This window comes from Garra rufa, chromosome 5 (assembly GCF_049309525.1).
Source record: "Garra rufa chromosome 5, GarRuf1.0, whole genome shotgun sequence".
Lineage (NCBI taxonomy): Eukaryota > Metazoa > Chordata > Actinopteri > Cypriniformes > Cyprinidae > Garra > Garra rufa.
This window is the reverse complement of record NC_133365.1, coordinates 24,831,394-24,845,453: the sequence shown is the minus strand read 5'-3', so window position 1 is coordinate 24,845,453 and position 14,060 is coordinate 24,831,394. Positions and strand designations below refer to the sequence as shown.

Here is a 14,060-nt window from a genome sequence, read left to right as displayed (position 1 = left end):
CTCGTCCTAGACAGTTTGCCTAAAAAAAAGCATTCTAATTACCCTGATTCATTGGGAACAGCTGTTTTAATCAAACAGAAGCTCTGTGCTGTTGGTTTGTGGACAGTCATGGCTAAGACAAAGGACCTGTGGCTGCTCACAAGTCAGGAAAGGGCTATAAGACCATATCTAAATGTTTTGAAGTTCCAGTGGCTAAAGTGCAAAGTATTATTAAAAAATATAAGACGTTCCGCACTGTGAAAAATCTCTGGTCAGGAGGATAATGTGAGAGGTAAAAAAGAATCCAAGGATCACCACCAAGGCCATCCTGATGAATCTGGGCTCTGCTGGTGGCAACATCTCAAGGCAGACAGTCCAGCGGACACTGCACACTGCTGGGTTCCACGGACGCAGACCAAGGAGGACACCACTTCTCCAGATAAGGCACACAAAAGCCCGCTTGGCCTTTGCAAATGCTCATCTGGACAAAGAAGTAGTTCTGGTCTTCTGTTTTATGGTCAGATGAAACTAAAATTGAATTGTTTGGCCACAATGATGTAGCCTTCATTTGGCATAAAAAAGGAGAAGCCTTCAACCCTAAGAACACCATCCCCACTGTCAAACATGGTGGTGGGAACCTAACACAGCAAAAATGCCAGTGTACATTTAACTCAATTTGAGTCAAATTTAACACTCCTAAAATGTATATATGACTCCCTCCGTTTTGGAGTTAAAACAACACTTTCAAAAGTTTGAAACATGTACATTACTCACAGAGTACATTTTAACTGAAAGAGTATATTTGTAAATCCAGCATATTAGTTTATTTCAGTCACACTTCTGTTGGATTACAAATAAACTCTTACAGTGTTAAAATGTACTCTATGAGTAATGTACACGTTTCACACTTTCGAAAGTGTTGTTTTAACTCCAAAATGGAGGGAGTCATATTTACATTTTAGGAGTGTTAAATTTGACTCAAATTGAGTTCATTGCACACTGGCTTATTTTGCTGTGTGTTTAGGTAAAGAAAAAATGAAAAAATAATCCACAACAGTGCATGTTTACATTTATTTATTTATTTTAATTGAAACATTGTAAATCTTTTTCCCTGCACCAAAATGTCTTCACATTCAGTGTAGAGAACATGTTCTTACAACAGTTAAAACATAATGTCAAAGCAAATCAGTGCAAAAAAAAAAAAAAAAAAAAAAAAAAATCTTATTTGGTCCATAAGTATTCTGAATGTTATTAGGATTATAATGATTTCATTTATCTAATGATAATTAAACAACATCATCTTATTCATTACCATCAACACTAAATGCATGTTAATGCTCACTGAACAAAGTCTGTGACAATGGCGTTTGAACCTCCTTGGAGAAAGTAGTCCCTTTCTTTTTTCAGCACGACAAGATCCACAGCCAAGCAAAAATCCACTTCCATTTGCAGCATCACAAAAGTCCACCTGTAAAATTGGAGGGAAAAAAAACCCAGAATAATTTCACATTAACTTATCAAAACTATTACCAGGTGAAATGTCAGAGACAAGTATTAATTACAATACAACATTTCGGGTAGTTTACAACATTTACCCAAAAATGTTTTTTATTCTCATGTGGTTCCAAACCTGTATGACATGCTGTACATGGTGTCTGTGGAACGGCATTAGTTTAAGTAAACAACAATTCAGGTGAACAATTTGTTTTAAGAGATATTTCACCCCACAATAATAATGATATAATAATGATATATATTTTTTATTTATCTTTGTGTTGTTCTAATGCCATTTGACCTTTTCGGAACATGAAAAGTTATTTTTTGTCCCACTTGTGCTTGTTCATATGGCAGTGCATAGCGACTAACATCCAAACTTTAAAATAAGGGGGAAAAAAACACAAAAGTATACAAAGTGGTCCCATGTGACACATGCTGTATATTCACAGTGTTCTGGGTATGATAGGGCCTGGTGAGAAACAAACTGAATATTTACATCATTTACAGAATATCCTGACCTGACTGTTGGTCTTTGTGCATTCAACCAGGACAAGCACACAAGTTGTGAACAATCAAGATTAATAAAAACACAGCACAATACAAAATATGGGCTTTTTCTCTGAGGTAAATATATTACATTCATCTGTCAGCTGTCATTTTGACAGTCACGGCAACTGAAGCTTCGGTCCGGAGTCAGTGAAGAAGGTTGCACATGCACTAATAGTGTCTCATAAACACGCAATCGTGCACAGAGACCAACAACCAATTCAGGATATTTGTTATATAATATGGAAAATTTTAGTTTGTTTCTCACCAAAATTTATTGTGTACCTGCAGAACACTTGGAATATACAGCACATGATGCATGAGACCACTCTATTATACTTTTGTTTCTTTTTTAAAAGCCTGATGTTAATTGCCATATACTGACATTATATGGAAAAGCACATTCGGAACATTTGAATATAATAATAAACTAAATTTGGTCAGGAGACATAAAAACCAATTACCAATATTGCCATTTTAGATCTGGTCAGTTTATTATTATAGTGGTTTGATTTGACATCAATTAAAATCTGTGAGAAACGTTTCGGATCGCTTAGACACGAACAGCATAAAAATATTATTAACTAATATTATTTTACAAAATACATATAGTAAATGAAGTAAAACACTTACTTTTCTGTGTTTTCCTTGTTAAAACCAACATCCCGTCTGCTCTGCATCGTGAGTGAAAGAAAATATCCCTCTGAGAAAATGTAGGACCGCACAACACATAAATATCGCTATAAATCAATTTGATGTTATAAAATACATATCTTAAATGGGGTAAAACACTTACTTGTTAGTGATGGGATTTAGGGCTCTTTGAGGGGATCCGGATCTTGGCGATCCATTCCTTTCAAAGAGCCGTTCAAAAGAAATATAAATAAAAGAAATAAATATTTAGTCAGTTTTAAGAAGCCAGCTTGGGGGCATCTCAGTTTATCCTGGAAATAATCACTGGGAGGAATGATGAGGTTTATTGATTATTACCTCATTTGTCATGTGTGGACTATATTCCATAGGGTTGCACAACATCCCTCTGCTTAGACAGTGACATCACTATTTTGGATTTACCTTTAGTACAAAGTGTATGTGTAAAGCTACGTTGACTTATGTTATTCATACAATACCTCACAAATAAACATCAAAAACAAAGCCGGCTGCAATGAATTTCTGTGCAAAACAGCTTTTACTACAAACACTTCCACACAAGAACATTGTTATCACACAAGAACATTTTGATAGAAAAAAAAATATTTAAAGTTTTAAATATATACTGTAATATATACTGTTATATATATATATATATATATATATATATATATATATATATATATATATATATATATATATAAATTTGTGAGAAACGTTTCACGTTAGACTCGTTTAGGCGCGCAGCATATATATCATGAAGCAATGTTACTTCATAAAATACATATCTTAAATGAGGTAAAACACTTACTTGTGGTGTTTCCCTGTTAAAAGTGACCTCCGCGTCAACACAGCTTGTCAATTCAATTCTGTGAGAAACGTTTCACATTAGACTCGTTTAGGCGCGCAGCATATATATCATCATGAAGCAAATGTTATTTTATAAAATACATATCTTAAATGAGGTAAAACACTTACTCTAGGTGCTTTCCGTGTCAAAACCAACTTTCCCGTCTGTGCAGCATCGTAAGTGAAAGAGAATATCTCACTGAAAAAAGTTTAAAAGCGCACAACGCATAACTATCGCTATAAATCACTATGATGTTATAAAATAAATGTTATAAATGAGATAAAACACTTAATTCTCGTTGTTTCCATTTTAAAAAGAAGCATCCTCGTCTGTTCCGCATTGCGAGTGGAAGAAAATGCCTTTGAGAAAAGTTTAGGCGCATACAGCAAATAAATATCGTTATGAAACGATATGATATTACAAAAACACATTTTGTGAGTAAAGGTGCGGTCACACTGCACTTTTCGTTCCATTGACTTCCCTAGTCTTTACCCATGCGAATGCGTTAGACCGGAAACGCAATTTCGCTGCGTCTGAAAGTTCAAGCTTGGTGAACTCTGACCAACGAATTCGCATCACATGACTCTGTGTGACCAACAGGAGATCGATACGTCACAGCATGACCTCTAGCTGAATGAAAAGAACCTTAAATTTAAACATTTAAAACTGCAGCACTGCGGTAAAGTGTAATAGATTGTATGTTTTTACATTTAAATGTATTATTAGTGTCATGTGCTGAATTTAACTTTTTAAAAAGAAGCTGCATCGCATGACGTCATATCACGACCGTTGCAGCAGCATCCGAAAGAATTTCGCATGCTCAAAGTCTAGTGTGACCGGGGCTTAAGATGTATCAATTCATTTCAAACCCATGAGTTCCCACTCGTGCACTCGTACTAGATCGATGTACTCCCAGTTACGAGTTCTGACGTAACATAGCCCGTGAAACAACAATAGCAGCCCTAATGGGTGCGGTGTTTATGCAAGTAGTACACGGTGGAAAAATAGAGCTTGGAACAATATAACGTTGCAATCAAATTAATAATAATATAAAAATAATAATAATTCATAAATGTGCTTAGGCAGTTTGGCTTGACTTGCCTGGAATGCTACAAAGTCGTGAGTCGTGGTTTGAAGTGGTGATTTACCAGTTAAAAAACCTGCCTGGAACGCAGCATTAATCCCCCCAAAATTCAACACCACAACTTTAACACTTTACTCCAAAAGCCTTTAACACTGCGATTTCAACACCAGAGATTTTGCTGTGAATGTTTTGGGGGTGTTTTTCAGCTGGTGGACCAGGAAACCTAATCACAGTAAACGGCACCATGAAAAAGGAGCAATACAGCAAAATTCTCAACAACAACATCAGGCAGTCTGCAGAGAAACTTGGCCTTTGGCACCAGTGGACATTTCAGCATGACAATGACCCAAAACACACAGAAAAGGTGGTGAAGTTGAAGAAATGGTTAGCAGACAAAAACATTAACGTTTTGCAGTGGCCCAGCCAGAGTCCTGACTTAAATCCAATTGAGAATCTGTGGAGGGAGCTAAAGATCAGGGTGATGGCAAGGAGACCCTCCAACCTGAAAGAGTTGGAGCTCATCGCTAAAGATGAATGGGCAAAAATACTAGTGGAGACATGCAAAAAGCTGGTCAGCAATTATAGGAAGCGTTTGATTTCTGTAATAGCCAATAAAGGCTTTTCTATACATTATTGAGAAGGGTGTGAATAATTTTGGACATGCCACTTTTTGTTCAAATGTAAATAAGATGAGTAACATTTTTTTCCACAATGATGCCTCTTGTACATCATCTTATTATCTTTTGGGAGAAGCCTGTGTCATTTCCAATAATAAAAAAAACTTGCTGGTTGAATAAAAGTAACTTTAAGTCAGAATTTGCCAGGAGTATGAATAATTTCCAGCTTAACTGTACATTATTATTATTATTTTTTTTTAGACAAGACCCTTATTTCTTGGCTGGGATCATGTAGTGCCCTTTGAAGCTTCAACCTGTTGACACCCATTGAAGTCCACTATATGGAAAAAATCCTGAAATGTTTTCCTCAAAAACCTTACGTTCTTTTCAACTGAAGAAAGAACATCGTGAAGATCTTGGATGACATGAGGGTGAGTTAATTATCAGGAATTTTTATTCTTAAAGAGAACTAATCCTTTAATGTGCTGTCACATGGAAAACTGTAAAATAAGTGTGCTCATAACCAGTGATTTTTAGCACTCTACAAAATACTGCTTCCTCCAATACAGTGTTCTCACCTTATCCATATCTGCTTTATCTCACAGCCAGAACCTCTCAACAGGTTAGGCTTCCCTTAACACCACACTCACAAACGCTAACGAGAGAACAGCGGGTGCTAATTTCTGACCTGCGCTAACGAGGTTGTCTGATACGAGCCCTGGAGGAGCCTGTAGTGTTGAACTTCAGGTCCCAGATGGCATCTAAAAGTGGGTACAGGCCATGTGGCTCTCTTTCAGTGGTTTTGTACTGTGTTCCATTCAAAATCATATGGGATATTGATATATCTCCAGCTTTTGTTGTCTTGTATGTCTTTTGTCCTACTCTACTCTTTTATTTTATTATTTAATTTTATTCTGCCTTAAGTTTAACGTTTCCTGTTTGGCTGACCAGTGGTGGACAGGAGAGAGTTTGGGAAACCTGTTTGTAAACATTATTTTTGAATACCATTTGGTAAATGTAGTGTCACAGAAATTACCTTTAATATATGAAATGCCCCTGTAGAATTTACAACTACCTTAACATCACCTCATGGCAATATTTGCATGTCGTTGACGTTCTGAGCCACACTTGCCTGTTACTATGCCAACCACCGTCAGAGTGTCCTTTTCCTCCCCGACTTTGGTGGGGGAAATGGGGGGATGGGTGTAACCTGGCTTCTCCTCTTCAACCCCAGCCTAAGATCTGGATTAACCCCCTGCGCCCCATCACAATAGGGGCACATGTCCGCCTATCCACCGCAGGCCCATTCAGACCTGCTTTACTCACAGACTAATAAGGATTAGTGTTAATGAGACATAAGGAATTAAGTATGAATGAAGACCTCCTTAAGCAGTCATTCAATGCATTCTGCACCTCCTCATTCTCCTTCTGTCTCCACACAAGGTGTAATCCTCTTGAAAATCAAAGGTAGGCAGCTCACATGAATATGGGCTCCGATCCTACGGCGGTATTTTATTCAGCTTTCTGCCATCTGCCTTGTTTCTTTTCACCTACACCCCTCTCAGCTTGCTACTTACACTCACTTCCCTCTCTCTCTTCTTTTTATTGGAGGGTCATTGTTTAGTACCTTCCTCTTATAACGTATGAAGCTTTTTCTTATGAATCAGGTGAAAGCGGTGTGAGATGTGAAGCTTATGAGGATATTTCTTTACAGATCGTGTTTATTGTGCACAGTCAGAGATTTGATCCTTTTCAATTTGTACATTCCAACGGCAAAAAAGTTTACTGACCCTTATGTTTTAAACCTGTGTGACCTTTCTTTCTTTTTTTCGTAGGTGGAATATAGGGTTTGTGCCTACCGCGTGTTTTGTACAAATGAATTACCAAAATGACCCAAATTTACTTTACTACTGAAGTAAATTCTTTTAATTATTTTCTGTATTTAATATTGTATTAATATTGCTGGATTTAAAACTTTTTATTTTTTATTTTTTATTTTAAGGACAATTTAGTTTATTTTTGTACAATAAATTATTGGAGTATACAAATACTGTTGGATTGCCCCTTGACAATGTAAAATATGAGCTCTGAAGCAAAACCAGTCGGGAACTGCTTTCATAAAGCACCATGAAAGTAGTCTATATGCTATATTGTAAGTGTTTTGACAAGCAGCATGAGACAACACAATTTGTGGGCAAATTACAGCATAATTAAAATTTCTGGTTAAACTGTTCCTTTAAGTCAAATCAAGTGTTTATGTTCTAAAATTGCTTAATTTCCTCAGCAAGACTTCCTGTCTGCTTTCTATGAATGCAATCTGCCTGTGGGCATCCTGTGTATCTGCCTTTACATTGACCTCTATTCTGCTCTCTGTTTGATACCGCTGCTCATTATGCACCTCTCTCCCTCCTCTCCAATTACTGTCCTCACAAGTCATTTAGTGAGGGGACTCAGACGACTGGGACACTTACTGTGCCATTACCCAGAACTCCCCTTGATCCAGCCCACACGTACTGCCCAGCCTAAAAAAAGACAGAAGAGCAAGTTCAACTGGGCTTTATTGCACTTATTTATTAAATTGATTGTAATGTTAAATTATAAATACACTTACAGACATTTGTTTTTTGATTGTAGAAAGGATGTTTGTTTTGCCATGAAGTTCATTTTTGGGTGAACTATCCCTTTAATTACTTACCCTCATGTCGTTCCAAACCTGTAAGACCTTCGTTCATCCTCAGAACACAAATTACGATATTTTTTAAAGAATCCGAGAGAATTCTGACCCTGCATAGACAGCAATGCAACTGACACGTTCAAGAACAATTATGTAAGGAATAATTGACGACCGACCATTGAATTCCCGTGGTGGTTACACCTTGGGTGTGCATTATTTTCGTAGAATTCAATGGACCAAAGTCAATTATTTAACTTATACTATGGTTACCACACCTCAAGACATCGATCAGATGATATATTTTAAGACATTCATCCGGTTTTTGTCCTTAAAAAGCTATTATGAGTAGGATTAATTTCTTACGCAGCTTATCCAGTGCCTTTGTTGCTAATTTCAAAACTCATTTTAGACCTAGTAACGACTCTTGAGCCGTTGCAAACTAATGCAGTTAATAATGAAGTTTAGACGGATCGACAGACAGAAAGAGCGAGGGAGAGAGAGATTAAGCTTGAGAATTACCTCTCTCAAGTCTGTGCTTCTCTCAAAAGTGATCGGCAGCATCGTCTCTACTAATAACAAAACTTTAAGTTCATTTTCTTCAAGACCACGCTGTTGTTACCTCACTTGTGAGAAATGTCATGTAGATTTTAAGCTGTTAATCGTCAGAACAGCACTAACACCATTAGAGCTTATGCTAACGTGTCTGCAAACTGTATGTGTGTGCGTCTGTGAGGGAGAGAGAGAGTGGGAGAAATAGAGTATGTGCTTTCCATACATAATAAAACGTAATATTGTGGCAAAAACATGGAAATAATCTGTTGTTTTTATACTATTGTTTACTGTATTTATTTGATTGGCCAGTGTCGTTGTGGGTTTTGGTTATTTTGCTGTTTTAGGCTGTAAGGACCATTGAATTAACTGAAATTGTGTGGCAAAGTGATATAGACATGTAATACGGTCAAGTGCTGCCTGGAACTACGTTCACCGTGCGTTTCCCTGAAAATAATGCACACCATTAGAACGTTCATCGGCCAATCAGATTCAAGCATTCAATGGCTCCGTAGCATATATTATATTATATTAATTATAATATATTATATTATATTAATCACTCTGGTCCCCCTAGAAACACACATTTGTATTTATATTTTGTAAAGGATGGCTTGAAAATGCTACTTAAACTAAAGCAAAACAACAACAAAAAAATCTAAGATGTGCTTGAATCCATCATGATACTCTAGAATTTAAAGAAATGGAGGAAGATGGAAAAGGGCAAAGCGTGTTCTAGGATTAGAGCACAAGGTAAGGTCATGAGGAAAAGCACTATAGGGACGCCTTCTCTTCTCCCCTGCATCCAACTACATTTCCACTTCCATTTTTATCAGGCTCTCTCTGGCCTCTCCCAAGATATGAGATACACGCTCTGACATGAATTAGCCCTAGATAGACTGATATACACATGTCCTTTGGGATTCAGAGAGCCCTTCACAAAATCCACCCTCCCTCCATGTCTCCCCTCTTTTTCAAGAGGCTCTCTAATCCTTGTTCTCCATTTGTTCTCCACCTGTCTGTGGACTATCACCTGTCTTTTGCCTGGCAGAAAGCCTGTCTGTCTCCTGCAGATATGCTGTGGATTCAACTACCATTCAGTAAGAGAAATCAAATACTGTCTGTTTACTGAAATATAACAGCCTACACATCATACATTACTATACATTCAGAACAGAATTGTAAAATGAAGTGCCTCTGCACAAATTACTAGTTTTTAGTTTTGTTTTGTTTTTTCTGAGCAACAGTAATGATGATAGTTACACAACGCATCACTAATAAAGTAACTGTTAAGCAAAAGTAGATGTTTCGAGCTTTGTACTGAATGTGATTGGCCTTAATGCAACTTTTCACTGCACACTTGTCATTTTCATTGTCACTGTCTAATTCCTTTAGAATGTGTGATGTCAGGTTATTGATATTTCATCAAGCCCAGAGACAGTGAGAATCCCTCAGACCATGTGTGTAATATTCCATTACTATGGAGTCCTGCAGCACATAATATCCTATTAATGAACACTCTAAATTCAAAGGCAGACACTCATTTTGTGGGCAGTAACAGATTTAAGCAGAGGAATAGGCCTGTCTTTATAAATACTCAGATGAATGAGACAAACCCAGAACAGGCTTACTTACATGTGGTTTTATATGAGGTTATGGATCAAACAATATCATATTCTCTATGGGAAACCACTATCTGCTCTTTCCTAACTTATGTGTTTATATGGCAAGATCATTTAGCTGTCTTTCTGGTCCTTTCTGCATGAGCAACATATATGTGTATTGTGTTTTAAGGGTTATGATGGACTTTCATAGCTCTTTATTCAGGTATTTTAATCATATATTTGTTGATGTCATTTGGCTGTTGAAATGCATCAAACTGACACAAAGTGAAGGCAGTTAGTTGTTCAAGTTGCAGTAGACATTTGTTCATATTACTGCAAAGTCTGATTTATATAAATTGATTGGTTCACTTTGCTCTGTTGCTTTGTTCCAATAACAATTCACTGTACCCACATACACATGTTGCGTTTGCATGTTTTATGGGGACATTCAATAGACGTAATGATTTTTATTCTGTACAAATTGTATTTTCTCTTCCCTTACCCTAAACTTACCCCTTACACAAAATTTTGTTATTTAAAATTTTCAAAAACGATCACTCTGCATGATTTATAAGCTGTTTTCCTCATGGGGACCAATAAATGTCCAAAATCTTTGTTGGGACATTTTATCCCTATAATGTAGTATGGTACACACACATACACAATATTACTGTTTTTGATTATGTTTCCAAAAATGAAGCTGTTTTCGTTGTTTTGTTTTGTTTGTATTTAATGTCAATTTATGAAATTCTCTTGTACTGCTCATTGCATGCTACACACTATACACTTCAAAAAGGTCAAAAGTTTGAATCTGCCTTGCAAAATCTGCAAAATGTTAATTATTTTACCAACATTGAGGACATTTAATGTCCTGAACAGTAAACTGCCCGCTGTTCTTCAGAAAAATCCTTTAGGTCCCACAAATTCTTTGGTTTTTCAGCATTTTTGTGTACTTAAACCCTTTCCAACAATTACTGTATGATTTTGAAATGCATCTTTTCACAGTGAGGACAGCTGAGGGACTCATATCCAACTATTACAGAAGGTTAAAACGCTCTGATTCTTCAGAAGGAAACACAATGCATTAAGAGTCAGGGGTGTAAACTTTTGAACATAATGAAGATTGTACATTTTTCTTATTTTGCCTAAATATATACATTTTTTCATTTAGTACTGCCTTTAAGAAGCTACAGAATATACTTACATGTTTCCCAAAAGACAAAATAAGTTAAATTTACCCTGATAATGTACATTTGACCATCCAGATATTCCATACATAGAAAAAAATTATGTACATACTCTTTATACTGTAACAGTTAGGAGTTAGGGTAGTGTATAGTTTCAAATATAGCCGACGTGCTTTGCAAAACTCTCAAAAAGAACCAGCTCAAAGGAATGGTTCATTCACAAATTAAACATTACTAATTGTCAGACTTAATGTAGATGATTTTAATTCTTCCATTCCTCCTCCAGTTGCCCTTTCTCATGCTCCCCCTCCTGAGAGGCTGTCCTCCTCCTGCGCTGTGTGAATGAGAGAGGATGTCAGTGCTGTTATCTGGGTGATCTCCAGGGTGCAGTATCAGCCCTGAACAGCACTGGCCCAGACACAGTCAGCGCAGCCCCGTCAGCAGCGACACGACTGATACAATCTGTGTTTGGTGAATCAGCTCTTGCTCGCTGTTTCTCTCTCTCTCTCACACACACACACACACACACACACATGTTGGGTTTACATGTTTTATGGGGACATTCCATAGGCGTAATGGTTTTTATACTGTACAAACCGTACTTTCTATCGCCCTACACCTACCCTACACCTAAACCTAGCCCTCACAGGAGATTGTGCACACTTTTACTTCCTCAAAAAAACTCATTGTGCATGGTTTATAAGCCTGTTTCCTCATGGGGACCTGAGAAATGTCCCCACAAGGTCAAAATCTACTGGTATTCCTATCCTTGTGGGGACATTTGGTCCACAACGTGATGAATACCAGGTACACACACACACACACACACACACACACACACATGTTGGGTTTACATGTTTTATGGGGACATTCCATAGGCGTAATGGTTTTTATACTGTACATACCGTACTTTCTATCGCCCTACACCTACCCTACACCTAAACCTAGCCCTCACAGGAGATTGTGTATAGTTTTACTTCCTCAAAAAAACTCATTGTGCATTATTTATAAGCCTGTTTCCTCATGGGGACCTGAGAAATGTCCCCACAAGGTCAAAATCTACTGGTATTCCTATCCTTGTGGGGACATTTGGTCCCCACAACGTGATGAATACCAGGTACACACACACACACACACACACACACACACACACACACACACACACACACACACTCATTCACACAAACATACATATTTTTGCTCTCTCTTGTCAGAAAGCCCACAGGGAGGCCCTCAGCCCTACAGCTAATCAATTCAGTGCAAATAGTTTTATTGACATGACAAATGTTACATCTGCATCTCCAGAACAGATTTGGACAAGCTGTGTACCTATAGAGAGAAAAATACACCTATAGAGAATATACACCTGCACTGATGATATTTGTTTGATACTTAAATAAGAAACTCACGGAACAAAAGTCATCACAAACATTAGCATGTGTACAGTGCAAGCATTTACACACTTTCGATTCTGAGCTCCACTGATATTAGAGTAACAGAAAAAGCTGGTGAAAAAAATAAGATTAGTTTTAAAATTTTTGCTAGTAGTATGCCAATAAGCAGTTCCGAATTCAACATCTGTCTTTATATACATACAGTTGAGGTCAAAAGTTTACATACACCAAATTATTTTACCGAAATAAGACGGATCATACAAAATGCATGTTGTTTTTTATTTAGTACTTACCTGAACAGGAAATTTTACATAAAAGATGTTTACATATAGTCCACAAGATAAAATAATAGTTGAATTTATATAAAAATTACCCTGTTCAAAAGTTTACATACACTTGATTCTTAATCCAGCTGGTGCAACCGGCCATAGAAAGGTAGTAGGGACATCGATAAAATGGTCATGTGACATCATTGTTGAATAAAGTTGTTATTTTTGTTTTCTTTGCACATGAAAGCAATTCACATAGCATGCTAAATTTACAGTTGAACCACTGATGTCATATGGACTATATTAACAATGTCCTTACTACCTTTCTGGGCCTTGAATGTGGTAGTTGCGCTGGGTGAACTATCCTTTTAATGGAATGGATAAATGATCAAATGTTGAACCTTGAATGCAATCTAAGTTGTTTTGGATGAAATTGCCTAATGTGTGAATGTAAATGATTTAATAAATTATAATATATAATAAATAAATGATTTAATAAATTATAATATATAATAAATAATAAATAAGGAGATTCAATGGTTTTAGTGTGCAATGTAATAAATTACACTTGACATATTTCCTTTGACTTTGTTACATAGAAAATATTTTGGGGTTGAAATGAACAAGGTCCGTACAAAAAAGAATGTTGATGTGCATTTAATCAGATGTAACTGAAGTACAAGGTTATGAGATACATTATGTGAATGCTTGGCTAAACAGATGAGTCTTTAATCTAGATTTAAGCATAGAGAGTGTGTCTGAACCCCGAACGTTAGTTTGGGAGGCAAATGTGAAAAAGCTCTCCCTCCTTTAGTGGACTTTGCTATAGGTACTACCAAAAGTCCAGAGTTTTGCAACCTTAGGGAGCATGATGGATTGTAGAAGACTAGTTAGGTATGCAGGAGCTAAACCATTAAGGGCTTTATAGGTAAGAAGTAATATTTTGTAACTGATACGGAACCTAATAGGTAGCCAGTGCAGAGACTGTAAAATTGGGGTAATATGATCATATTTTCTTGACCTGGTAAGGACTCTAGCAGCTGCATTTTGGACAACCTGTAGCTTGTTTATTGAAGATGCAGGACAGCCACCTAGTAGTGCATTACAATAGTTCAGTCTAAACATCATGAATGCATGAACTAACTTTTCTGCATCAGAA

General features: G+C 36.8%; 1 long non-coding RNA gene across 1 annotated transcript; it reads right to left on the bottom strand.

The window, feature by feature from the left end:
* Positions 1 to 1,159: 1,159 nt before the first annotated feature.
* On the bottom strand, positions 1,160 to 4,022 carry LOC141335733 (uncharacterized). Its single transcript, XR_012355621.1, has 6 exons — positions 3,652 to 4,022; positions 3,485 to 3,542; positions 3,013 to 3,096; positions 2,819 to 2,875; positions 2,656 to 2,725; positions 1,160 to 1,447 (listed from the first exon to the last, which is right to left on the bottom strand). It is a non-coding gene; the product is annotated as an uncharacterized lncRNA (long non-coding RNA).
* Positions 4,023 to 14,060: the final 10,038 nt, after the last annotated feature.